General features: G+C 32.8%; 1 long non-coding RNA gene across 1 annotated transcript; it reads right to left on the bottom strand.

The window, feature by feature from the left end:
* Window positions 1-646: 646 nt before the first annotated feature.
* LOC124374308 lies at window positions 647-4,406 on the bottom strand. The gene is made up of 2 exons (XR_006923544.1): window positions 4,298-4,406; window positions 647-796 (listed from the first exon to the last, which is right to left on the bottom strand). It is a non-coding gene; the product is annotated as an uncharacterized LOC124374308 (long non-coding RNA).
* Window positions 4,407-16,428: the final 12,022 nt, after the last annotated feature.

Below are 16,428 nucleotides of genomic sequence, written 5' to 3'. Positions count from 1 at the left end.
AAAGATTACCCACAACATATTTTCCACATTCATCTTTTTACACTTAGATGAAGAAAAAATGTAAGGGCCTTGAAAAGGCTTAAGCATGATTTTGAGGATTTTTTTTTTCCACGGATATATAAACATTTAGGTTTAAAAAAAAATATTCAGCGCTCAAAAATGAAAGTGTTATTATACAAACGTTTGATGAAAAATTTAAAAACAAATGCTTTAACAGTCCCTAGCTCAAAACAAAAGGTGTTATTCCCTGTATGATAATGTAATAGGATTAATCAATTAATACAAATTAACTTAAAATTATAAAGTTGCACATCAACACATCAAGTCTAGGACTCAATGGCAACATATTGAACCAAATATTCAACTTGTAAAAGCCCATTTTTAAGCATTTTAAAAAGTTTGGTGGGACATTATTTTCCATTTTAGGTAATCAAGCAGTTTATTGTAAATTCGAGGCGCTAAGAATGTGTGGTAACACATTTTAAATAATTACTTTAATCCATAACCACATCAATAAATTTCCAACTAATACCAAATTAATGGTTTAATATTAGGAAAAGAAAACCAGGTTCATTTATTTAAGCTACATTGAACGTGGTCTTGGTAATGAAGGTAAGAGATGGGAAAATAAATTAAATATACAATAGACAGATTATACGTTAATTTAATACAAATGTTATAATGTTTATATTAAACTGTTGGAAGGGATAAAGGAAATTGATGCAGAATTTTTTTATTAGTCTTCTTTTTAATAAACATGTTTATTCGGTATAGGCGAGATGATCAGTTCACAAATCTGGAAGAGAAAAACTATAATCAGATTTTTACTTTTACTTATATTTATAAGTTTAATTTATACAAAAAATAATATGTATTAAATGTCTCAGTTTACTAGTGTAACACCAAGCTAAAGCCTACATTTTTATTAATATTCACCTTTAAAAATTATTAAAATAATTGAATGAGGAAGTGTAGCAAAAAGAAATTTAAAATGGTTTACTAAAAAAGTAATTGAAGATATATTACATAAAGAGAGTCGATGGACGAGCGGTCTTAGATGTCGGATTTTTTATCTGACTTTGATAGCGCAGGTTCAAATCCTGCTTGTGACCGTTGTTTTTTATCAGTACCATCGACCTTGTACTGTATCGACTCTCCCCCTTAAGGTTGGGACACACATATCCGCACCGCGGCCCGACACGTGAGTCGGCCGATTGTTGGCCGTCATACGGTGAAAGAATTGCAGCGCAGTATTCAACCTGCAAGTCCACACGTGTCCGCAACCGACACCAGACCGTCGTGGCCGCACCGTGCCCGCACAGTCACCGATATGTGGAGTTTGAATTTTTGACGGGCACGGTGCGGTCTACGAGTGGCATCATATTATGTTGTTTACTGTTGCGTTCTTCTTTTTAAAACTATTTAAGTAGTCTACACGTTCTATTTTATTGAATTATTTAGTATAGCCTACTAACTCTACATCCTGTGTTCGCTTTACAAAATCATATTTATTGATAAAAGTATTACATTTTCTTACCTTAGAGTAAACTAGTCATATTATCTTATTGTGCATATTTTCTTATTGCAACAAATTTGAAAACCATGTTGTACATTAAGTGATTTTAAACAACTAAATTCGTATTATGAAAAATCTCTAAACATTTTTCATTAATTAAAAAATGACAAGCATGTAATTATTTGCGCAAAAATCTATTTTTCTTTGATGTATTGAAGTTACTTGATTAAATTTATTCCGGTATTTTTGTAAGGGTCATATTTAGAATGTTTCTATGACATTTTAATTTTTTATTTCTTTTCACTTCAATAAAGTAAAAATAAAAATATTTTATTTACGATAAGATTTTCAAGCAAGAAAAACCCATGTTAAAAATAAATAATAATAATAAATAATTTATTTCCCCATAATAAGAAAACTGAATATTACAAATAAATATTATTGCCAGTGCTTAATAATAAATAATACTATGGAACATAATCGTATTTACAATAGCAGTAAATAACAAATACAAAAACAATTTTCTACTTACTTTTATTTCTAATTTATGTACTTAGAGTAATAAAATATAAAAAGTAAGTTACATCCTTATAGATTTTTCTTTCTTTTTTTTTTTTAAACTAATAATTAGGCCAATAGATTTACAAAAATAAGGGAAATTTAAGGTACCCCCATAAGAGGCTGTGCCTGGGTTGGGGATACTATATACAAATAGCGGAATCGAGCAAGAATGAAATGCTAAAAATGAGTTATTGTAGCTTATGTAGTAAATAATGTAATATTACGTTTCAAAGTTTAAATTTAGTATAACTATTGTGCTGTAGTAAATACAAAGGATTTATGCATGATTTACAATTCAAATATCAGGCTTTATACATGTAACATTAAATATTATATTATAAATAATTATTTTATAATGCTCTAACGTGTCTATTTAAATATTATTATAACTTAGCAGACAAGACTAGCCATACACTAATTTATTATCTTAAACATATACTCAATATCATTTTGACCGATCAAACCATACTCTAATTGTTTTAGAAAATATATTTATGTTTCTACTATATTTGACTAATTCTGGCCATAAATTATATGTCCACGGAGCTATAAAAGAAAAAATTTTGTAAAATGTGTTTTTTGTATGTTCCAGTATATATTTTACAAATATTTACTATGTTTTACAAATTATTATGAACGGGCTTGCAACATGGCAAACTCTTTGGCATCACACTATAGCTTTTGGGTTTAAAAACAAAAAATACCAAATATACTGTTTATAGTGTATTTGACCGCAATTTACTGCAATGAAAACACAAAATTAACAAGAATTATAGGAATAAAAAATATAACCAAGATAATGATATTTTACAAATTTTTACATACCTAGCTGATTGTACAAAGCTTTACTGTAGCATTGCAATGTTTCATTCACCACAGCGATTAATAAAAAATAACAACAATGAAATTAACAATTTTCTCAAGCAATACTTAATCTTCCAAATATTTTTTAAGTATCTGTCACTTCGAATTCAAAAGAAACATGCTCTAGTACAAACAGTGAGATTGTTGCGCTCGGACTGCATACGTACATGTGTGGCCTCACGGTAACCGAGCCGAGCCCGCACCGACAATCGGCCGACTCACGTGTCGGGCACGGTGCGGTTATGTGTTGTCCCAACCTTTATTGTGTTAGATCCTCGCACGGGCCAGTGGCTCACGAGGACGGGTTATAATAAGGCTTAAAAAGGTATTGGCCTCTTTAAAAAAAAATAAAGAATGATTTTTAATCGAGGGCAATAGAGTTTTTGATTACTAGAAATAAAAATTTTATGGAATCTTAATTTGCCTTGATTAGCTGCCAATATTCCATTAGACTGCAGTTTATGGAACAAGATATTATACAAGATAAGAATACGCCTCGCCAAATGTTACAATAATAAAATAAATATTGGAAAATGTATTTATAAATATTAAAATTAAATTAAAATAAATATTTATTGTTCATTTACCAGTGATATTAAATTAAACTTTTTTATAATGCTCCAAGATTCTTCATAAAATACTTACTTGAATTTTGTTACTAACTCATATCTTTTAGAGAATCAATTTGTTTATCAATTCATTCATAAGGGAATAAATAAAAACGAACCAGGTTTAGTTGGAATCAAGTTAATAACTATGTTATTGCCTTCTATGAACTAATAGTTTGTCTTAGTTATCTACCTACGCGATTGTACATTCAATTGCTGTGCAGATCTCAACACTTGTACGTTAGCCTTCTCAGATAGCTTATCGAAAAACTCATAAATATTTGTTTAGTTTGTTATTAGAGTTTACAACATTTCTTACTTTATGTTTGCTTTGCAACATGTAGTAACTGAGATATAACTGTACCCTATCAAATTTTGAACTTTTCTCCTTTTTGAAACCATTGAAGTTATGACAAAATTATTAAAAATCATCAAATTTAAACCTGTTAGTTTAAATAGTTATAGTGAATTTCACTCCCACAATTAGGGATTTTCAATACGCAAACTACTATCAAACCTACTGAAAAGTGATAAATGTTTTATACTTTCCACGTAAGTACGAGTGTGACGCAGCCTAAGTTACAAATTTTGAGATATGCGTTTTTCTAGCAGAACCCTTGGAATTTGTTTCGGTACAGACTAAATACTGAACTCGAACCTCGCTTAAGCGAGTCAGCAGTATCGAACATTATTAGTTAGCCTTTATAATATGCGTAGTATTTAAGTTCAACTCTACATTCGTTCTGACCTGTGTTACAGATGATGTGGACAGAGCATCTACGACAGCGTTTGCTACATCAGCAGCCTCTAGAAAGGCTTGGGAATCTTCCATTACGTGACAAAAACCCCTCTGTGGCCTCCGATTTGGTCAATTCCAGGACTGATGTTCTGATAACAAAAACCTCTACGTAAGAGATTTAAAAAACTTTAGACGTTATTTCACATATATTTAAGTAACATACACATATTATAAAAACTGTACTTTCTGACACTGTGCTTCTTCCTTATATGAAAAAATTAATTTATTTAATAATTCAATCCGGGTCAATCTTAAAACGATTTTCTATCACTCTTTTTAACTTACAGGATGCAATAAGTTGGAAACCCAATTATTGATATTTTTAACGTAATTGTTAATATAAACAGGTGAGAGACCGTGAAAGTGACAAAGGAATAATTTCTTGATATAATTTTCAAACTAACAAAAACAATAATTTTTACTTTTATTGCATTAGTGTATAAAATACTGAAGGTGGCCTTGAAAGTATATGTATTGAAAGTATATTTTTCTGCCGGTTCCCTTTGCAGACACTGGGAGTTGGCTCTCACCGCGTGTTTGGTGGCGATCTACATATTTATTGTGTTATATTCTTAAACTATAACAATTTTATACTCTCAACTTGTATTTTGTGCCGACTTACATATTTGCTGTGTTTATATTCTTAAAAGTATAACAATGTATACTCACGGTGACCTTGATAGTACTGCTATTCTCAGCCACTTCCCTCTCAGACACTAGGAGATGGCTCTCAAACGCGTGTTTGGTGCCGAAGTACATATTTGCTGTGTTATATTCTTAAAGTATAACAATGTATACTCACGGTGACCTTGATAGTACTGTTCTTCTCAGCCAATTCCCTCTCAGACACTGGGAGATGGCTCTCACCGGCGTGTTTGGTGCCGATGTACATATTTGCTGTGTTATAATCTTAAAGTATAAACAATGTATACTCACTGTGACCCTTGATAGTACTGTTCTTCTCTGCCCAGTTCCCTTCTCAGACACTGGGCGATGGCTTTCACCGCGTGTTTGGTGCCGATGTACATATTTGCTGTGTTATACTCTTAAAGTATAAACAATGTATACTCACTGTGACCTTGATAGTACTGTTTCTTCTCTGCCAGTTCCCTTCTCAGACACTGGGCGATTGGCTTTCACCGCGTGTTTTGGGTTGCCGATGTACATATTTGCTGTGTTATACTCTTTAAAGTATAACAATGTATACTCACTGTGACCTTTATAGTACTGTTCTTCTCAGCCAGTTCCCTTCTCAGACACTGGGCGATGGCTTTCACCGCGCGTGTTTTGGTGCCGATGTACATATTTGCTGTCAGAAACTCGGTAGTTAGTATGTCCCGCAAGACTTCAAGAACACAAAACAAACACAATAATCTATTATCAGTTTGAGATACTTCACAGAAACATTATTTGATTGAGATACTTCAGAAAACAATACGATGCTTTTAATTCTCAACAAAAATATTCAACACTAGATTTGTATATTTGTAATTTTTTACAGAAATGAAATTATGGAAATTTTATTTAAATCTTGTAATAATTGATAACTAAACTTGTAAACCTACTTATCATTTCATTTATTATCACGTACTTGATAACGACATGTGGGCTTTGTTACATTTTGACTTATAATCAGCAAAGTACGCACTGTGTTAATGGCCAACTATCCAAGGCCTTATATCCCTTACAGAAATTTATTAACGTTCTTTACAACTTATATGTAAAACGTAAAACTATATCATTAAGAGTTAAACTTTAATTTCTCCCCATAAAACAATTTTGAGTTTAAATATGTTTTTAAAAACTAACTAATACAAAGAATTATTTGATATTTTTTAATTCTATTTGTCTTAGTGTACAGTTTACAGAAAAATAACAAAATCAACACATTGTGCCTTTATATTTTAGTAAATTATTTTTTTACTTATTTCTAAAAATTAGCTTTACATTTTAAATAGTTTTAGAAACTTCGATTGTTATATTTTAGTAATATCGAAAAATTTTGCTAAACATTTTTAAAGAAGATATCAATTTACTATTATATGCTGAAATATCGAGATGGAAATTAGTAACATTTGGTAAAGGATGTTTCAGTAAATCTCTAACAGACGGTGAAAAATGTGGTAACTTTGATAATTATGATCTCAGGAATATATTTACATTAGGTAAGAAACTTTGGAATATTTTCAAAGACAGCCGATTTGAAGTCTGGACCGATGCTAGACGAGGTCTGATAGCAAACTATGTCTTGCTCCGGTCACTAACTTCTTCTCTCGGGTAGTCATGGACACCATCAAATGCAAAGTTTCCTAATGTCACCAGGAAACTCTGGACACCTAAATCCTCTAGGTTTGTTGCAAGCGTAACTGGAGGGATTCTTCTATTTCTCGTAAAATCGCCTTGAAATATGAATTTTATAGTTTAAAAATTTTCTCTGCAACCTTGATAGGGGCTTATCAAAAAGTACACTTCTGGTAAGCCACCAACATCCGAAACCAGAACCTGCAAGACAGAAGAAGATCTAGTAACCATCATTAGGTGTCATGTATGACGTAACTGTTGTAGACCTAGGGAATATGACTAACTGGAAAGTCTACAGTATTCTATCACAAAAGTTAAGATTAATTACCTATTTATAATGAAAATTTTGACCTTTTCTGGTTTTTTCCGCTTTTCCATGGATTTAAGATATTCTCGAGTGCATATGGTGACACTGAGAACATTCACTTCCCACATGTTGCGCCAGTCCTCTGTTCTTCCCGTCTGGGAATATTGTTATAACGACATTATTTACCTTAATAATCATTAATCTTAAATATACAGTGATTTGGTAATCTTACAGCTAATATTATAGGATCTTGATGTAATACATAAATTTCGTTGCACACAAAGTTTTGAACTTTACGATTATACAATTAAACCATCACCCACTGGAACTGTCGTAGAGTGAAACTGTTTTTATATGTACACAGTAGTTCCAGGGTGGAATTTGTGTTGTTGCACTGACCAAGAAAATAAATACGTGTTGGTTTCAAAATTCAACTAAGATATAAAGGCGTTTATTTGCGGTCTGTGATGTTTTCTGGTGCTATAAGTAATATTGATACAATGATCAAGAAAACATGTGCTAACGTAAACTTAAAAAAGACTATTTCCAGTTAAAATGCATCTACTTCCCGGACTTGTACTCTGCATCTGATATAAGGAGAAGAGGGTGCCATCTCTTTGCTTTACCTTTAACTACAGTAAACTTGTTAATGAGACTACCAATTTTGATAACCTTATGGAAAAAACATTCCTAGCTGTTTACATTGAGCTGGGTTTTTTAAACACTGTTTAAAATATTATTTCATTGTTTTAGCTGGTTTCTGTCACTGGTGCACTTTAAAATAAAAAATTTGATAGCAACTTGGTCTTTGAAATCTGCATAACACCACGAGCATATTTGATCAAGCACTGCATAATTATTCAATATTTGCTCAAATTGAAAATGTAAACAAATTTTAACCACTTTCTTGAACTTCAGCTGAAAGTGTCAACAACAGTTTAGGTGAGTTAAATTTCAGATAACTTAACGTAAATATTATGATTATATTTTAAGAATTACAAAATAATCCAATTTTTCTCACTTGTTAAAACCTTCCGTGGACTATAAATATTATGAAAGCAAAATTAGCGAAATCGGTTTCTGGAATTTTTAGTGAGACTAAATAATATCATTTCATTGTTATATGTAGAGGTTTATAATTAATTATTATTGGGTTTGACAGGTTGTTAAAAATATTATTTAAAATAATTATTCTTAATGAAATCCCCATATACTAATTAAATAAAGGAGAATTTATAAAACCAGTGGGGCATAGCCTGGAGGGCGTATTTTCGAAATAAGATTACACCAATACAGTATATAAATCAGAGACCCTAAGAATTCACATGTAAAATTACAGTACAACCGCTCTTGTTGTTTTAAGTAATTAAGTAACGCACAAACATATATAGAGACGCATTGGATTTTTGTATTAATATAAACATAAAAATACGTTAAAATTTGAAAATTTCATCCCAAAATCAAAAAGCGTTCTTCCTTAACCAAGACGAACTCATTCATTATTAAGTATTTTTAGTCCCTACAATCTTTATATAAATATTTATCGCAGTTATGACACAACGCCACGATCTGCAAAAGCCTTTTATAAAATATAAGGATAGACAGCCATGTTTTCCAATACATTATATACCACTGAAAGTGATAAGTACGTCATAATAATGTAAAATGTTTTATTATATTATCCTTACCTTGTATATAGTTAAATTTAGCCAGCCCAGCATTGTTGACCAGCACGTCAGCTCCACCCAACTCCTTCTCTACCCACTCGAAAGCTGCAAGAATATCTTCTTCTTTTTCTCATATCAGCTTTTCAATGCATACAGCTTCCCCGGTTCTTTGGAGAGATCTTCAGCTAGTTTCTAGTGAAAAACGTTTATCACAAACACCGTACTGTATATCTACCTAAAATTTATAACATTAAATGATCCGAAAGTTAAATTAAAACCTATATAATGTGTTTTTCTTCCTACGCGAAGGTTGCACCAGGATAATCTGTTCTATTGTAGCCTGTCAAACCCATGGATATATATTCACCTACTATGTAATAGTTTCCAGAATTTGTGTTAGTTTCAGGTAATCACAAACTTTACTGACAGTTGATGATAAAATAGCTTAAGGCAGCACTAGCATGTAAAGATAAAAATCTTCTCTGACTTTTTTGTTGAGCAAGTTCCAAAGAAAAAGGTTTTAGTGCTCATTTAACTAAGAAAATGTACATGTTTATTATTTTCCTTTCATTGTTAGGATTATATGTTGATAAACTTACAATAACGTATGGTAGACAATTTGCATAATTTTACAGAAGCTTATGGATGCAGAAAACAAGCTTTTGTTGGCCTGTCCAGCATTCTACCACTTAACTTGTACATTAGAAAAATCATAACATATATTTTTTAAATTTTTGTAAATAACAATTATAATAATATTATGTTATCATATTTTTTTTCATAGTAAAATATTGTTATAAGAACTTTTTAATCTGAGTATAACTTTTAAGAGAAGTTTTTTAAAAATCCAGTATTAGTGTCTTTGTAACATTTATGCATCTCAGCTTGTATTAACATTTAACACATCATACATTTTAAGGTAGTTATGTGACACGCGGTTTTCGGCGATTGAACATGAAAGCTATTAAGAAAATTAATAAGTGTTTAGGTAAGTGTTAAATTGATATATCCGTTTTAAATATTAAAATATACCTGTATATTCTCCTGCCTCCTGGCCAGCCCCACCACGACCATTCCCATGATGTACCAGAGCCTGAGCTATAGCAGCCCCTATTCCTGAACTCGCCCCTGTCACTATAGCAACCTTGCCTTTCCACTGATTCCATGGTATACAGTTCTAAAACAGATGCTGCATTAATGTAACCTGGCTGTTTCGTAAACAAGAAGGCTGATAAGATAGTAGTTTGTGTAATTTGAAGCTTTTATCAGCGCTTTGCCGACCCGGCTCTTTTATAAACTAATCAAAACCATGATTACTTTTTGCTCATGTGCAAACCGCCAACTGATAACCGGTAAGGTAAAGTTATTTCATTTCAATGCCGCTTTAAAAAAAAAAACTAAAACTGATAAAAATAGCTATAATTTGCTATGGTGACAAGGGTTGATTAAATATGAATTTTACGGTTAGCTCCTCTTAGTACAGCGTCTCTGATGACGAAACAACGTAAAAAAATCCATTTTGAGGTTCTTCTTAACCGCCTTTTTTAGATCTCTTCAAACAAGCACGATTCCAGATTTCAGGAGTAAACTTTGGAACAGCGTCGAAATCCAGACTCTGTACTAAAAAGAAGGTGAACTGGAGCTAAACTCAACATTCACATTGTTAAAAATAGATAGAAGTCTATCGCAATATCACATCAAATACTGCTATTAGGTAGGGAAGACTTATAAAAGTGAGAGAGAGAGAGAGAGGAGAGAGAGAGAGAGAGAGAGAGAGAGAGAGAGAGAGAGAGAGTCGTAAGTCAATTTTATAAAAATTAAATGATTTTATTCCTTCCAAAAATAACAAAGTTAATAATGAAGGTTAAAATTTAGTAACACAAAATATTATGTGCTTTGAGAGGGTAAAAAGAGATTGAGAGTAAAATGTTGATTGAGTTGGGTTTTAGTTAAAAGTTGGTAAATGACGCTAAATAATACGGAAAATAAGATACTGCGACTTCATTTTTGCGCGTGTGATTGCATTGTGTCTCTAGAGAATAGTTTTTAAAGTTAACCTAAAAGAAGAAATATAGATTTTGCAAGACTTTATACTGATAGAGCTCTAAATATGTGTGTATATGTGCATTTAGTTCTGTACATACTATGGTTTTTTTCTATCTTTAGTTAATATAAAGAAAATGTGTTGTATTTGTCCCTTAAATACATGTTTGGGGTGGAAACATACAAAACTTTGATTGGCAAGTTAAGAATGGCTCAAAAATTATTTTCTTACGTATAATCTTAAAAAAATCTAAAATAACACATTCCTTTCCGTTATACCAACATTTAAAAATTCTACCCATTCAGCAACCTATTCATTTTTAAAGTCTTGAGATTGTTTTTTATTAGAAGCGGAAATAGAGAAAATATTATGCCCTAAACCACCCACATAGTACAAGAAGTTTGTGTAAATAATTGTTTTCAAACTGCCTAAAGTTAATAAAGCTATTTTCCGACATTCCTTTCAATATTTGGGACCCAAATATTTTAATAAACTACCATTACAAGTCAAGAGTACGAAAAACCTCAATCTTTTTTGTAAGCAAACAATCACTTGGCTTTCTTCTCAGCGGATGTAGAATACTTTTAACAATGTATTAGTTTAAATATAGTGTTCATTTTCACAATATAAAAAATAATATGTATGTGTGAGTATATGTGTGTGTGTATGCGTAAGTATATATATGTGGATGCATATGTATGCATGTGTGTGTGTGCCTATTAATGCATAGGGGAGAGTTGCCAATATTGTACCACTTAACATATTTTGATTTTTATTCTGAATTAATATACATCATAATTGAGTAAAATATGTATTAGGATGAAGGACATACATTAACACACACGTGATATTTTTTTAAATTTGATATTATAGCTGTTAGTGCTTGAAAAATATGTTTTTCTGGAAGGTTACAAGTGGTTACGATTTAGGAAAACTAGTTGCCTATATTGAACCATGGGTTTCCTTTAATTGTACCTATAGTATATTATATAGAGGGATCAGTGTATGGTAAAATAAATGTAAACTATGAAAACCATTAATTATGTTTGATACAATACAATATTATTTTCCGATAGCTTACAACAATTACATTTCAGTTTGAACACACATAATATTTTTATTTGCATTCAATGCAAGGTAAAAGCTCGGGTTCCAGGTTGGACTCCTGCACAAAGTTCGTGGCTCCATGAAAGGCATTTTGTGCATTGAATCATGTCTTCAATTTTGTTTTTCCTCACAAATCGAGCAGAACCATTCATCAACACACATCTCTACAACAATGTCAGCTTGTTTTGAGCTTGACGCCGCATTTAGAAGAACTGGCTTGGTAGGATTTTCACATTTCTTTTTTAGCAAAGTTTCTCTTGACAGCTTCTTTGTTCTTTTTGTAGATAAGTTTACCTTCTAATTTTATGTTTGGGGTACTTACACGTTTCTTGGACGATTTCGGTTTATTTTTCCCCAATTTTATTTTCAATTCTTTTACGTGTTCTTGTGCTAACTGTAGCTGTTTAGCTAATTCTAGCTCTTTTTTGTAGGGACTATGCGTCAAAACCACTGCCTTTTGTGCTGTCCCCTTCTTGGATTCTGGATGAGGTTTCGGTATCGGGGAGATTGAATCAATCGATATTTTAAGTCTTGGACTTGCTTCAGTGGGTTTTTTTAGTAGTGGGTGTGTTAGTCGTAGCTAGACTCTCCTGAGGACTGGGTAGTTCAGGCCAGAGTATTTCATTATCTACATTAGCTTCTGTTATAATTGGTTCCTCATTTATCTCATTTGGCTCTTCGTTTTCAACATCTTCACCAGTTTCACTGGCTTTACGCTCATTTAAATTATCAGCTACATAAAAGTCATGATCTTTGAAGACCAGGCGATCAACAGGCCACACTCCACTGGTTCGGTAACCATTAACTGCATTTTCAATACTTGCTGCTCTCCCGTAAGCTTCAGCAATCAAACCAGCTACTTTGTAGCTGAGTAAACACATAATCCAGGGTTAGAACGAAGCCACTTTTCAACTGATTGAGTGTAGTAACCTTTGAAGGGCTTAAAAAAATGATCTATCTAAAGGCTGCATGCGATATGTTGTTATGCCCAGGCAATTGTAATCATTATTACACCGTGATCTCTAGCAAGTAAAAGTGCGTCAAGATTCTTGGAGTGCGTTGTATGACCATCCAGTACCAGAAGAACATTTTTTTCTACTGTTGGGTTTACAGAATCAATAAAATGCTTGAGCCATTTTACAAAGAGATCACTTGTCATGTAGCCAGATTCTGATATCTCGACCGGACTTCCAGGTGGAGCACCAAACCCTCAAATCATTGTTCATTCGCATGCGCTTGAATATAAGCATGGGTGGAACGTAAAATTCCTGAAGCACTCGCGCAGCAAACAACTGTCGTGTTGACTCCACGTTCTCCACTGGACACTGACCCAACTTGCCTTTTACCTTTTTGTGCGAGAACCTTTTGGCATTTGTTCTGCACAGTGCTTACACCTGTTTCGTCAACGTTGAATATGCGAGTTGCATCAATCTTATTCTCATCAACAACTTTTTCCAAAAGATCAAAAAGTCCGTAAACATTCTTTTTGTTAAATCCTTTGACGCGCATCATCGATGTTGCTTGAGGTTCTCTCAGTGAGATTATGTCTTTATGGCGAGCTTTAAAAGCATTAAAACCACTTCTTTCCTGCCATTTGGGTTTCTTTGTTAAAAATTGTGTGATATTTGATTCTTCTCGACGATTTGATATGCAAGCCGTCGAACATCATTGATCGTAAGGCCAAACATTAGTGTCTCTAATTTCAGAATGTGGTCAACTAGCTCCTTCTCGACTGTTGGTGGTAACACACTGCCTCGGCCAAATGCCTTCGTTTCTTCATTTGCCTTGGACATTAGTCCCCTTCAGGTGGCGGAGTAAAGTGGGCTTAGGGACTCCATATTGCCTGCAGCATTCATTTAATCCCATGTCCCCGTTACGGAAGGCTTGAAGAGCCCGGCTCATGTCATCTACACTCCAAGTCCCATATTTCCCTTTGGGCATCTAAAAACACACAATAACGGTGTGTGTTATTTTATTTATTTATTTTAATTTGGACATTAAGCATAGTGCGTAGCGGCTAATAAACCCAGTGGCATCCAAAATTGTACCGGTACAATATAGGCAACTCGGTGTGGTACAATAAGGGCAACTTTGCACTGTAAGTAAATAAACCAAAATTCCTAACCTAAAAAATGACCCGGTGAAGGAAAACAACTTAGTTTTATCCACCTAAATATATGCTGTTCTTAGGTTTGTGTCTGAAAATGGTTTGCACATACCTTTGCAGATGCTGTAAGCCTTACGTATGGAACTGGAAAACTACACTAAAACACAATGAAATACAAAAACTTCGACGAAACAAAAGCTACAAACGTTAAACGTTTTACAACTTCAGTTCTCCACTCTAGGTAGTGACTAGTTCCACTAAACGGCGTAAGAGCGCTCTGGCTTCCTTGTAAAGCATAAAAACAGCGGTGGTACAATATTGGCGCCGGTACAATTTCGGCTACTCTCCCCTAATTTTGTCATTTTAGTTACTTTATCTCCTTCTATTATTTAAAAAAATCATTTTATACTATTTATTTCACTAATATGTAGGTATATAATATGTATGTGTGTGTGTGTGTGTGTGTATTTTGAAACCCTCAGATGTTGCGGTTGGCGAAATACTAAGTAAAGTACTATAATGCTAGACTCTGTTTCACATGTAAAAACTATATTTTTTATTTTTACAACTGGCCACACTACTGGTTAAAGTGGCCAGTATATTTTTCGCCTTTTTCATGCATGTATTTATGTAATAATTTATGGGAAATAAAAATTCATTTATTTATATACAAAAATCCGCACCACAATTATAACACAATTTAAACGAAACTAATATATGCGTATTTACTCTACTATATCGTGATATCTGTGACAATAGGATCGTAATAAGTGCACTAACGAAAAAAAAGCGTACAAGTTGATAGAGTTACAAATACGTTCTTGAGGTGTTTATATTGAAAACATCAGTTAAATGTAATTATTTTACTACTTACGTTTAATAGCGAATGCAAATCATGTATAAATAGCAAGTATAATCATTCTGAAATGCCGATACAATCGGTGTTGGTAAAAATATCATGATTGAACGTAATTAATCTTCTGTTTCTGGTAATATTCCAACCTTGTCCATTAGACATACTCATTCCACGTTGTGCGTTTATCAGTTCGCTTTAATTTTTTATACCACAAAACCTATTTTTACTACATAACTACACGTAAGATCTTAATTAGGTAGCTCTTCACTCAACACCAAATTAACAGTGCTAAATATGAATTTTTATACACTTTATATCTCAAGATCAGTCACTTGCCTGTCTCTCTCAAGTATACACAGATAATATTCACGCTAAACCTGTTGTTATACAGTTACCAAGTGGTTGCCATGACGACGGACAGCAGTAGCTGCATTATGAATGGCTCTGCTGTCTGGCTGTTCCTCCTAACGGCAACCTCCCCAACCGTTCACTGTCTGTTGGATAATATAATTAATTGTAATATCCCTATCAAGTACGAGTGGTTAAATTGTGCACACATCCTTGAACTGTACACTCAAATAAACGTGAGGATCCTATATAAGCCTATCCATAGAGAATAACAAATAAAATAATCTCTTCAAAATTATAAGTTGCATCAAAGCAGTGTATTGATTTTTTTTAAAATCAAACACCTTGCACAAATTGAGTATGAAAGAGCGTAATGAAATTGGGTAAAACTTTGGTTGTTTGAAGATAGAAGGAAGTAAACATTGCTAATGGCGCAGTATATCTCTTACGGTGGTTTATCGCGAGAGGCTGCTGGTTGGATGGGTGACCACTGAGCGATCCTGTCCTTGGCAAGCAGTCCGTCTGCCCGGCCGCTGGTGGTGGTTCGGAAGTCACCTTTAATCCATTGGTCCCCAGGTTAAGTGTGAGGAGAAGGCTTCTTAGGCCCTAATTTTGCCTTACAAAATAAGACAATTCTTTACTTTACAAGCTTACATAAACTTTTTATCGTTTACTTAACAATGTTTCATAAAATGCACCCACCAATACTTTAACTCCACGAACAATTTTTTAATCAAAGATTTATGGGAAGTAACTTATTTTAAACATATAATTAAAACGCATCAAAAGTTTTCAAACATTTTCCATATTTTTATTATTTATTCTTGTTTATTAACACATATTGTTATTTTAAGACGAGTATTGCTTTAACAACTCGCGAACAGCTAGTAGTAAGTGAGAGGAGTATGTGTAGTTCAGATATATTTTATGTATACACGGAATGAAATGTCAGTAAATTGTAACAAATCTTCTTCCTACTTTACTTACGTCACAGGATTGTGATAGTTTTCCTTTAAAATATAAGTAACACTTTATACTCACGGCGACCTAGATAGTCTGGAATATTGTTATAACGACATTACAGTAGTAAGTAGAACTAACCTCCTCATGATTATATCGTTAGTATAATGATAGGTATTTAGGATTTAACGCAAAAGTAGTCTTTGGTAAATTAACAGTTTTCTGTTTACGTATAAACACATTTCATTTGACCTGCATATTAACTTTAAAATTATAACAATACTGGCTCCATTACAATATTAAAATTAATTAATAATCTGCATTTTTTATTATAGGGCAATGCATCTCATAAAAATGTATAATACACAAATAATACATTGAAT

This window comes from Homalodisca vitripennis, unplaced genomic scaffold (assembly GCF_021130785.1).
Source record: "Homalodisca vitripennis isolate AUS2020 unplaced genomic scaffold, UT_GWSS_2.1 ScUCBcl_7871;HRSCAF=15730, whole genome shotgun sequence".
Lineage (NCBI taxonomy): Eukaryota > Metazoa > Arthropoda > Insecta > Hemiptera > Cicadellidae > Homalodisca > Homalodisca vitripennis.
The sequence above is the reverse complement of the archived record's forward strand: the minus strand, read 5'-3'. Positions and strand labels throughout refer to the sequence as shown.